The sequence below is a fragment of the Lipotes vexillifer genome, unplaced genomic scaffold, assembly GCF_000442215.2.
Source record: "Lipotes vexillifer unplaced genomic scaffold, Lipotes_vexillifer_v1.1 scaffold444, whole genome shotgun sequence".
Taxonomy (NCBI): Eukaryota; Metazoa; Chordata; class Mammalia; order Artiodactyla; family Lipotidae; genus Lipotes; species Lipotes vexillifer.
The window spans coordinates 2,749,035-2,760,373 of record NW_006793488.1 but is presented as its reverse complement, the minus strand read 5'-3'; positions in this window follow the sequence as shown (position 1 = coordinate 2,760,373).

Sequence of the window (11,339 nt, the reverse complement as noted above, 5' to 3'; positions counted from 1 at the left end):
CCCCCACCCCACCCCCGTGAGTCCTGCAAGCCTTACTAACTCTCCCTGGGGCCATGCAATAAAGTATAGCCATCTCAAAAGCTCTATAGCCTTGTGCTTTTTTTCTTATTTTCCTGAGAATTACCAGCATCCATCCTCCTAACAGCCCAACGATGACCTTAGACTGTATTAGAAGATACTTTCTTGTTATCTGAGCTCTGAATCATTTCTCCAAAACTAGGTGCTGATACAGCAGAAGCCTGATACCATGGTTGTATCACGTTGTCAGTGTTGCCAGGTGGTTAGAAAATTATATGTCACAGCGAACAAAAAAAAGTGTTTGCTATCGCTCTCCCACAATCTCTTTCTCCAAATTTATTTCCACATTTTAAAAACTTAGAGCTAAAGAATTTATGACTCATCTCTGAGAATGCTGACAAAATATTGATCTGACAAGAGCAGTTGTTCGTGCAAGTTACTTTGGTGACAGTGGAGGTCTTGGACTGAACCTTGTCCTAAACGGTTGCTTAGTTTTTTTGGAAAAGCCCTGTCTTGGATCCATGTCTGCCTCCTAAAACCATAAATTCAGAGAGTTCTCGATTAATCCAACCCATTTTTATGTTCATTCATCAGTTTCAGGAAAAAGGTGAGCGAAAAAGTGCTACAGAACCATCATATGGACCCCAAAGTGAGTCTGTCAAATTCTTTCAGGTTCCCATTTCTCACTGTACAAACTACTGTTTCCTGTCTCCCAAAAAGTGGGGGAGGGAAGGCTGTAGTTGATAAACCCCCTTTCCAGGACCACACAGTGTCAGATAGAGGGAGGCTTGGAAATAGCTTTTTCTGGACTCGATGAGGCTTGTTTTGTCTGGCAAATGAATTATGTAAACCTTATCCACCAGAAACTGTTTCAAGTCAATTAATGGTTGTAATTACTTAAGATTTCTTTTTAATGAATATGGTTCTCCAGGGATTCGATGATATCCTGTCATCTGTGAGGCCTGATAAATGAAATGTGATTTGTGGCTGACTGCAAACTGAACCCTTGTACTTGAGCCATGCCTGCTTCCCATGTGCTCATTAAATGGAAGAAATGCCCTTGATGGAGGCAGGGACAGTCATTAGAAAGTGTTCCCGGTTAGCTGGCAAGTGAGGAGCTGAATGGCTGCTCTCACCCTTCTACCTCTCCTTCTCGCCTCCATCCCTTTGGAAGGGAATTAACCTAGCCTGTGACCTCGGAGAAGCTGCACGTTACCATCATCATCAACCTCACCATTCCCGTCTCCATTAGGTTCAATAAATTGAGATCTCAAATGGCGATTTGGGGATGATAGTGACGCTCACATAGAAAGTGCAGGAATTATTTTCCCAGCCGAGGCTCTCTCTCCGCTAGTACTCTGCTCATCTTTAAGGATGCATCTCTCCAAGAGCTGATAAAGTACGGTGACTTCTTTCAAACATGGACACCCCATTTCCAAGTGATGACTAAACCATATACAGCTACAGATAAGAGAATCTAAAATGGCACAACAAAGTACTGGAAACCAGTCCCAGTAGGGGCACCATCTATGCTAGCAAACAAAACTCTGCAATAAAACACCATTTTTAAACATCTGTTGCCTCTAGTGGATTTATTTTTGCCCAGCAAATCGTTTTGTCTACCCCAGTAAAACAATATTTTTCCAGGACATTTCTACTTGGTAACCTTTATAATCATAAAGCAGTTTCTAGCCAAATTTTTCAGAAAAGATTAAAATAAATGAACTTTGGTGAACCCATGAAACTCTTAAAATCCTCATTGCTATCTTCATTGTCATAACTCAAACATTTGATTCACAGTTGAAAATGGTCATACGGGAAACTACAAGAAAAGTATATATTTGTTTTGAAATCTATCATTTTTTCTGAAATTTACAATTTCACTGAATTGTGTGAAACTGGTAACAACGCATATCTGTAATAAAACACCTGAATCAAAATAATTCACAATTATAATATTCTGCAAAATAATCAGTTACTACTCCTTAACATTCAAGCAGTGCTTGTTGATTCAAAGTGAGCTGGGGTTTCACTGTCTTTATTTCAGGCTGTTACCATTCCCTTACAAACTCATGAGTTCTAAACCAAATTTAAATAGGAAAGATTGTAAAACAGACAAACACCGATTTATGGCTACAAGCCTTTTCACTGTGGAGTATCTTTCACAGTCTTAAAATTTTAACTCTAGGAAAACTCAGGAATATCAAAGACATCTGAAGATCAGAGACCTTAGTAAAGCATGTGTTCAATCAATAAATATTCACTGAGAGGCTGATAAAGAGTCAGGCACCTGCTAGACCCTTTAGTGACAATGGTGAACCCACCACACTCATAGCCTCATTTATTGCATGTTTGCCATGTGCCAAACACTGTCCTTAGTACTTTGCAAACAAAGATATAGTCCCTGACCTCAAGGATGCATTGAGCCTTTTTTAAATAAAAGTTGTACGAGACAGACCAGCTAGATCACAGTGTCCAACTTCCATTTACTGCCTCTGTAATGTGAGCACCCATATTCCCATTCATCTCTTCAAACCCAGATGCAACAGTTGTTCACTGAGTGCCACACCGTACACAAAGAGTGGTACCCTGATGCCGAAGAGCTGCCCGAGGCCACATTAAATAGCCGCGTGACTTTTGACAAGTCATAGAAATCTTTTTATCATAGAAATCTTTTTATCTCTGTTTCGTCATCTGCAAAATGCAAATAATAACCACGATGATGATGGTGGTGGTGGTGGTACCTGCCTCTTAAGATGTGTGTGAACAATTCAGTGATTTAATGTATCATAAGCACCTTGTGCCTGGGACAGAGCAAATGACCAATAAGTTACTTCTTGCTGTTATTTTAGCATCACCATTATTATCTGAATTATGACTGATGAGGAAATAAAGGCACAGAGAAACTAAGTCTAGTCCCCAATATCATGCAGCTAGAAATAGAGAGAACTAAAATTCAGAACAGCTTTCTTTCCCCAAACTGACAATTGTTTCTTAAGTAAACTGCTGTGTGCAACTCTGTAGCCAGTCCAGAGAAGGTCGTGCCAATTTACCAGTTCTTCCCAGCACCAGCACCAGCCCTAGTGACGTGCCTATACCAGGAATATTGCATTTAACATAACTTTAGTTAGATGAAGTCTTTTACTCCAATAGTTTGTAGGATGGTAGAGATGTAGCACAGAACAAATGCTAATCCTTAATAAACTCCTATAAAGTATGTATTCTTGGCTTAGTTTTATGATAAAATCAATGCTCAGATTGGTTAAATCACTTGCTTAAGGTCACAGAGAAAGTGGTTGAATTAGGATCTTCTGTTTCCCAAGATTCTGTGACCTAAAAATATTACTTAGAAGGGGCAATGGGCTGGCACAGTTCCAACTACAGTCTCTCTTCTGAACCCCCCTTTGACTGACAATTAAGTATCTGGTAGATCAAGTTCCTCTCATTTCACTTATTTTCAATTTTTTTTCTGAGAATTCTCTCCCATTTATTTTTCTGAATCATCATACATTTCAGAATCACCTTATCAATCAAGGTATTTATTAGAGATATTTTGCTACTGTAAAAGATCCACTTTTCAGTATATTTTCTAATGGGTAGTTACTTATATTCAGGAATGTACTGGGTTTCTTTAGTTCTTATGTTAACCAGGAAGTCAAATTTATAGTTGTCCCATCCAAGTATATTCTTTGCTTTTTCTTGGTCACATGGCTACCCGGATTTGCCAACCTCCCTGGCAGCTGTGTGTAGGCTGGTGACCATGTTTGGTCCATGGGATGTGAATGGAAGTGATATGTGCAACTTCCAGATCATCTCCAGAAAAAGCTTTGCATTTTTCTCCTGGAACACAGACTCGATGAGCCATCTTTAACCAGGAAGAAGTAAACAATATTATAAAGCAGGAGTGAACAAACTATGGCCTGTGAACCAAACCTGACTTGTGGCCTGATTTTCATACAGTCCATGAGTTAAGAATGTTTTTAAATTTTTTGTTGATTTTTTGTTTTTGTTGTTTTTGTTTTTGTTTTTGCGGTACGCGGGGCTCTCACTGTTGTGGCCTCTCCCGTTGCGGAGCACAGGATCCAGACGCGCAGGCTCAGCGGCCATGGCTCACGGGCCCAGCCGCTCCGCGGCATGTGGCATCTTCCCGGACTGGGGCCCGAACCCGTGTCCCCTGCATCGGCAGGCGGACGGTCAACCACTGCGCCACCAGGGAGGCCCAGTTTTAAAGTTTATAATGGTTGTAAAAAGAAAGAAAGAGAGGAGGAGGGGAAGAAGAGAGGGAAGGAAGGAGAAAAACATGACAGAGACCTCACGTGCCCTCAAAACCTAAAACATTTACCGTCCGGCCCATTACAGAGGATGCTTACCAGTGCCTGTTCTCAAGGACTAATGGGTGCAGGATAGAAGGACACTGGGTCCCTTAATCACAGGAGCCAAGCAGGTTTGCCTTTTTTTTTGGTCACACCACACGGCTTGCAGGATCTTAGTTCCCGACCAGGGATCGAACCCGTGCCCCCTGCCGTGGAAGCGCAGAGTCCTGACCACTGGATTTCCAGGGAAGTCCCAGGTCTGCTATGCTTGACCAATGATCCCTGGACTGTTGTAAGAGGCATTCTATCTTATTTAATCTATTATATTTGGGGTCTCTTTGTTACAAGAGCCATTAATCTAATTAATCAATTCACTAACATTTTTAGTGTTAGAAGTTTTTCAGTCGCTCTCTTGCAATCTCTAGAAAGACAACCATGCCATCTACAAACAGCAGGGGTTTTTTTCTCAGTAACAAGCATATTACCTCTTGTATACTTTTTTCTTTTTGCCTTATTTTTAATAGCTGGAACTTTCAGGACAACGTAAATTGATAGTGGCAATAGCATACATCCATGTTTTGTTCTTAATTTTAATGGCAATGCCTCTAGCTCTTTACTGCCTAGTATTGCCTTTTGATTGTAGATATTTTTCATTATTTTAAGCATATTCAGAAGAAAAACTGTTCAGTCGTTTTACTCCCTTTTGATTTATCTTTTTTAAGTTTTGGCATCAAATTTACAGTATTTTTATAAAAGGAATTGAAAAGCTCCCCACCTATGCTTAAAAGTGGCTTGTGTAGAATAGAAATGAGCTATGATTTGAGAGTCTGAAAAAAGTTATGTCAAAATAATCCAGCCCTAGAGCATTTTTAAATTCCTAAAAAGATTGTTAATTTCTTTCATGATTATATTCAGCTATCTATTTCTTGAGTTAATTATGATCACTCATATTTTCCTTAAAAATTATCTGGCCAAGGTTTTCAAATTATTACCATAAACAAGTGTGGCTTCTTTAAATTATATTTCCTCAATATCTGATGTAATAATCACTTTCTTCTATTACTTCTTTTTCTTTCCTCATTTTTGTTTTATTGTTGTTATTGTTTACCAGGAATTCCAGACATTTGCCCATTTTCCATTTTTTCCAAAAAACAAATTCTTAGACTTATAACTAATTTTATTTTGTATGTGCTTTCTAGTAAATTTATTTTGCAAGTGTATTTATCTGTCTAATTTTCTTATCTCTACTTTTCTTAGATATGGTTGTTAGATATTTTCTTACTTTTTTAATGAATAACTTAATTCTTATATTTCTTCTTTCTTTTTTAATGATGAAAATTTATAATGCTACAAATTTTAATCAGGGTGTATTAGTCACATCCTGTAAGTTTTTTTTTTTTTAGATGTTGGGGGTAGGAGTTTTTATTAATTAATTTATTTATTTTTGCTGTGTTGGGTCTTTGTTTCTGTGCGAGGGCTTTCTCTAGCTGTGGCAAGTGGGGGCCACTCTTCATCGCGGTGTGTGGGCCTTTCACTATCGCGGCCTCTCTTGTTGCAGAGCACAGGCTCCAGACGCGCAGGCTCAGCAGTGTGGTTCACGGGCCTAATTGCCCTGCGGCATGTGGGATCCTCCCAGACCAGGGCTCCAACCCGTGTCCCCTGAATCAGCAGGCAGACTCTCAACCACTGCGCCACCAGGGAAGCCCCCATCCTGTAAGTTTTGAGATATCCTCGTCTTCTTTATATTATTTTAAGATAATGTGTGTTCTGCTTTGGGTTTTCCTGAAAGCAGACCCTCAACAAGTACTTGGTATAGAAAGTTATCTGAGATGTGATTCTGGGAAGCATACCTGAGAAAGTAAGGATAGTAATATGGGGCAGGAATAAAAAAACAATAAATGATTAATTAATTGGTGGTTTAAAGCTACTAGAGAGTAGGGCTCCATCTCTGAGAAAATATTTATAACATGCCTTAGAAATGTCCCATTAAGGAAAGGGGAAGCTGGGGTATGTATCCATAGACACTCCTAGGGCTATTAAATCCTCAGGCTGCCATGCCTGTGAGCTAAGCACACTGAAGAAATCCTTCAAACAGAAAAACATAAAGCCACAGTAATTCAAGGTAGGAAACTACCACTATTCATGGATACTGTGCATCTCTATTGCGAGTGAACCTCGACAAGGGCTGAGGTCTGGGGAGGAGCATCAGTGGCAGCTCGTACCGTGTATAAATACAAATGTGCTGCCATTTTTGTTTAGGAATATTTTTCCCAAGTGGGTTGCTGGGTCTTAAGTTTTTAAATGTGTATTCCTATGCTTTTAGATGTTAATACAAACACTCACTACGCATTTAAATATGTATTCTCAGTTGTAATATGTAAGGCTTTCTTTAAATGAAATTATTACTTAATAATCTTTAGGAAACTTTACATTTCAGAACCATAAACACATTTTTGAAATGTGTCTTCCCATATTAAGAAAAAAATCACACAAGCAGTGTGTGGCAATGAGAGAAGAGGCAAATAGGATTTTCCCTTTTTTAGCCAATTATTTGTCCATGTAAATCCTAATTCTCTCTTCACATGTGAAGCCTTTATTTGCATTGAGGTTCACGGCCATGTCTGTTAAAATTTGCAGAGTGTCGTGTTTTACTATGACGATCGTTGTAAAATAGATTGCTAATACCGTCCCTCAAAAATCTGTCCAAGATATTTTAGGTATCACGACACCACTAACTCCAGCTGTTCATAGAGAAGGAAAGTCATCAGAATTGAGAGGAAAACTAGGAAAGAAAATAAACACCATGTTCCCAAAGTGCAGGAGCTCATGAAAACTTGTCTAGGCTAATCATCAGGAGTGTAAAATTTTTATTTCTCAGTTAATAAGCACCACCTGTGTTTATAAAAAAGTCCCTGATGACTTGTTTTGTCTCTTGCAAAGAATATAAAGTGTCCTGAGAATGGATTCCAGAGAGAATACGTATTATTAATATACTTCAAAATCCTTCCATACTGACTGATATAACCTTCATTATCCTCCTTCTGCTCCCCACTACACACTTTCTTCTTTAATTTTTTTATTGAAATGGCATAATATAAAAGAAAATCATTGACTACATATAAATCGTCTGTGACATGTTACAGGGAAAAGAAAACATCAAGATTGCCAATAACAGGCACTCAGTCTCATAAAACTTGTAATCAACTTCTAAGCCAAGGCGTAAACTATAATATATTGCCACAAATGTATAACAATAACAAACTATTCGAATTGCACCTTCACATTCCCTGTCGTTAATAACAAATAAGCATGAAAAATGTTGACGTTCATTCATCTTAATGGGTGTCTGCTTGTTTATCTGATGTGTCCTCTGGCATCATGGAATACACCCTCATCCTTGGAAGGGGATGAGGGGAGACGGCACCCATGCTGTGGATGAGAACTCCATCCACACGAAAATTCTAAGAGTAACTCGTTTTTTATCTCAGCTCAAACAAAGATTGTACCCAGTCTTTCTTTGGCCCTAAGTGAATATAAAAAAGCAAGTGCTCAATCTGGTCTTTATTATCTGGACTCCTTCAGACATCTATTGCTGCATAAAATCACTCCACGACAGTGGCTTAAAACAATAACCATCACTTATTTGGCTTATAAATCTGGGGGCCAACTGAGCTCAGCTAGGCCCTTCTCATTGGAGGTCTTTCATACAGTTGCAGCCCATCTGTGGCTGGAGCTGAGGTCTGACTGAGGTCATCTTGAAAGCTTTTGACTCAAGTTTAGTGCCTGGGCTGGGGAGATTCAAACCCCCGCATGCTGGAACAGCCGGGGTTCCTCGGGCATCTCTCCTCCCCTCCCCCTTCCCCCTCCCCTCCCTTTCCCTCCCTCCCCCCCTCCTCTTCTCACCTGGTGACTGAAGGCTCAGAGAGAGAGCAGGTGGGAATTGAATCTCCTTTGAGGACCTATATATACACCACATCTTCTTTATCCATTCATCTATTGATGGACACTTAGATTGTTTTCATGTCTTGGCAATTGTAAATAATGCTGCTGTGAACATCCTTCCCCCTCCCCTCCCTTTCCCTCCCTCCCCCCCTCCTCTTCTCACCTGGTGACTGAAGGCTCAGAGAGAGAGCAGGTGGGAATTGAATCTCCTTTGAGGACCTCACCAATCACACTCCTGCCTGCTCTACTTGGGGAGACTGTCACCAGGCACAGGTTCAGTTAGAGGGGAGGAAAGAGACTCCACTTCTTGATATGGAGCTCACAAGGTTCTGAGAGGCTCCCATACAGGACAGGAAACGATCTTGTGGATATCTGTGCAAATGGCCATCTGCCCCCAGACTTGCATGGCACACTTACACACCCCAAGGCCCACACGCTCACACACAATAAACAGAATTCTTGATTGAAGATGCAGCCAAATACCATGAGGCTCTTCATGGAATGCTTCCTAACCTCTATTCCAAAAGCTCTCATCGCTGTTCTGAAGCTACATAGTTTGGTAAATGACGGTCAGACTAATAAAACTCAGCGAATTAGTGGAGGATTTCTTAGCACCTTTAATAGACTAAGAGGCAGAAAGAATCTCATAAGCATTGTCACTCAAAATATGGTTGTTGGATCAGTAAAATTGCATCACTCGGGCGCTAGTTAGAGATGCAGAACCACGGGCCCCAAGTAGGCCTGCTGAGTCAGCACCTGCATCTTATCAGGACCCCCTGGTCTCCATGTACACAGAAACTTGGAGGTGCACTGACTTACACAACCGTGTGGTATTTCACAAAGTCGTCCATGGAGCCCTATTTTAACCCTGAGCACTTCCTGGGCTTCCTGGGAATTCATTTTGGGATTGCCAGAACCCATCCTTAGGGAACTGCAGCCTCCGCCAGGCCTAAGGTAACAGGTCACCAGGCCCAAGTTTCTCAGCCTTCTCCCAAGAGAACTTGATGGAAATAGATAACCAACAAGGACCTACTGCATAGCACAGGGAACTATACTCAGTATTCTATAATAACCTATAAGGAAAAAGAATCTGAAGAGGAAAATATATAATTATACACACACACACACACACACACACACATACATATAACTGAATCGCTATGCTGTGCACCTGAAACTCACACGATATTGTAAAACAACTATACTTCAATAAAAATAAAATAAAATAATTTAAAAATCACCTTAAAAAACAAAGAGAGTTTGATGGTTCTGAGGACCCCCTACCCCTGACCTCAGGCAAGAGAGTGGTGAAAAGAAGGGTCCTGGCCTCCAACCCCCCCACTCTCCTTCTAACTCTGTCTTCTACCCCTCCCCACAATCTCTCTTGCTTCTGCAAATAGTATAGACATGGAAATGTGCACAGTGACAATGACACTATTGGCTGCATTTTGGTTATGCATTTTTTTCAGTATGGAAAGCATTTTAGTGGTGTGTGTATTTTATGTAGGAAAAAAAAGGCAGTATCATTAGTCGAGCTCTCAGACTGCATAACCCTTCTCACAACAGGCTCAGTCACTAGGAACCATGTAGATTGGAAAACGAAACACATTACTGCACACTCATGAAAGGCATCTTTGTAAATGTGTTGGAGGGAAGTGGGGGCATGCATCTCAGACATAGGATTAGAAACCATCCAAACCAATTCCACTCACGCTAGCAGCATCAGTTCTGAGGTTCAACTGTTTTCAAAATACACTAAACTTTCCATGAAAAAGTCAACTTTTGGCAGCATTGGGAGGTGGGGGAGGAATTATGGAAAATAAGAACTTTAGAATGTTCATGTCCCCTTCCAGAGAACAGAAGGAAGGACCTTTCTCACTCAAGTAACCCATGCACTTTGAGAAAGGTAAAGCCTTTCATGTCAGAAGAAAAATAAACCAATTTTTATACTTGAGAATGCAACAGCTATGTTCGTTTTCAACCTGTAGGTTTGTTGAAACTGTAGGGACCATAAGAGATTTCCTACAAGGCAGATGAAGTGGATTTGGTTTTGCTCTTATGATCCATAATAGCTATACCACAAGAATAGCAATCCCTCCTGTATCAAGTTCTGCTAAGTGTGAGATAACATGAGGGAATTTATGTGAACGTGGGAATTATACAAATGAGTTGTTTAGGCAAAACTGCTCCTAAGTTAAGCTACCTATTTTTCAGCTCATGAGGGTTGAATGCAGTAACAAACGCATTTACAGATAACAGGCAATTTGTTCCAAGGTGACCTGTTACCATCTCTGCTCAGAAATACCTATTTGTTACAAAGAAATTCTCCTGACTTTGAGAACAATTCATCCTACCTAGGAACTTGCAAAATCTATTGTCGGGGGTGGACACTATCTTTTTATTTTTCCTTTTGGGAAAACAAATTACAATTTGGAAAGAAAAATGAAGAACCTTAAGGCTAGTGGTTAAGACATGACAGTGCCATTCATCTACTCCCAGACAGGTCCCTGGCTTACTAAGGCATCCAAGATGCTACTTAACTGCCCTGAATCCAGGCTCCCGCTCAATGCCCTCCAGATATACAAATCGGGAGCATTTCTTCAAGGTGAGACCTTGGATCCCTCGGACCAAAGCTTTTATACCCAAGTGATTTGACAGAAGCTTATTTTACAGCAAGGGTGGGAAATCTCTTCTTACTTATGTCCTCATCAGATAAATAATTATATCACTAAAGGCTCAGGGAATTTCTGATTTTACAGAAATACAGACCTCGAGACAAAAATACTTAACCCATCTAAAAACAACACCATCATTTATTTTCCACGTGAAATCTTCTTTGAAAAGCAAGGAGAAGGTGGAAGATGTAAGTCAAAGACGTTCAACTGTTTCAGCCTCTTCTGACTCCCCCGTCCTGATCCCTCGTGCATCACGCTAACCCCTCTCCGGGGGCCAAGCTCGGAGTGTGTGAGTTTGTCGGGCAGGTGCGTTTCCCATACCTGCCTCAGCGTGAAGCCAGCCTGCTTCTGGGCCCGAGGAGAAGTTCTCTTTCCTTGCAGCAAGATAATG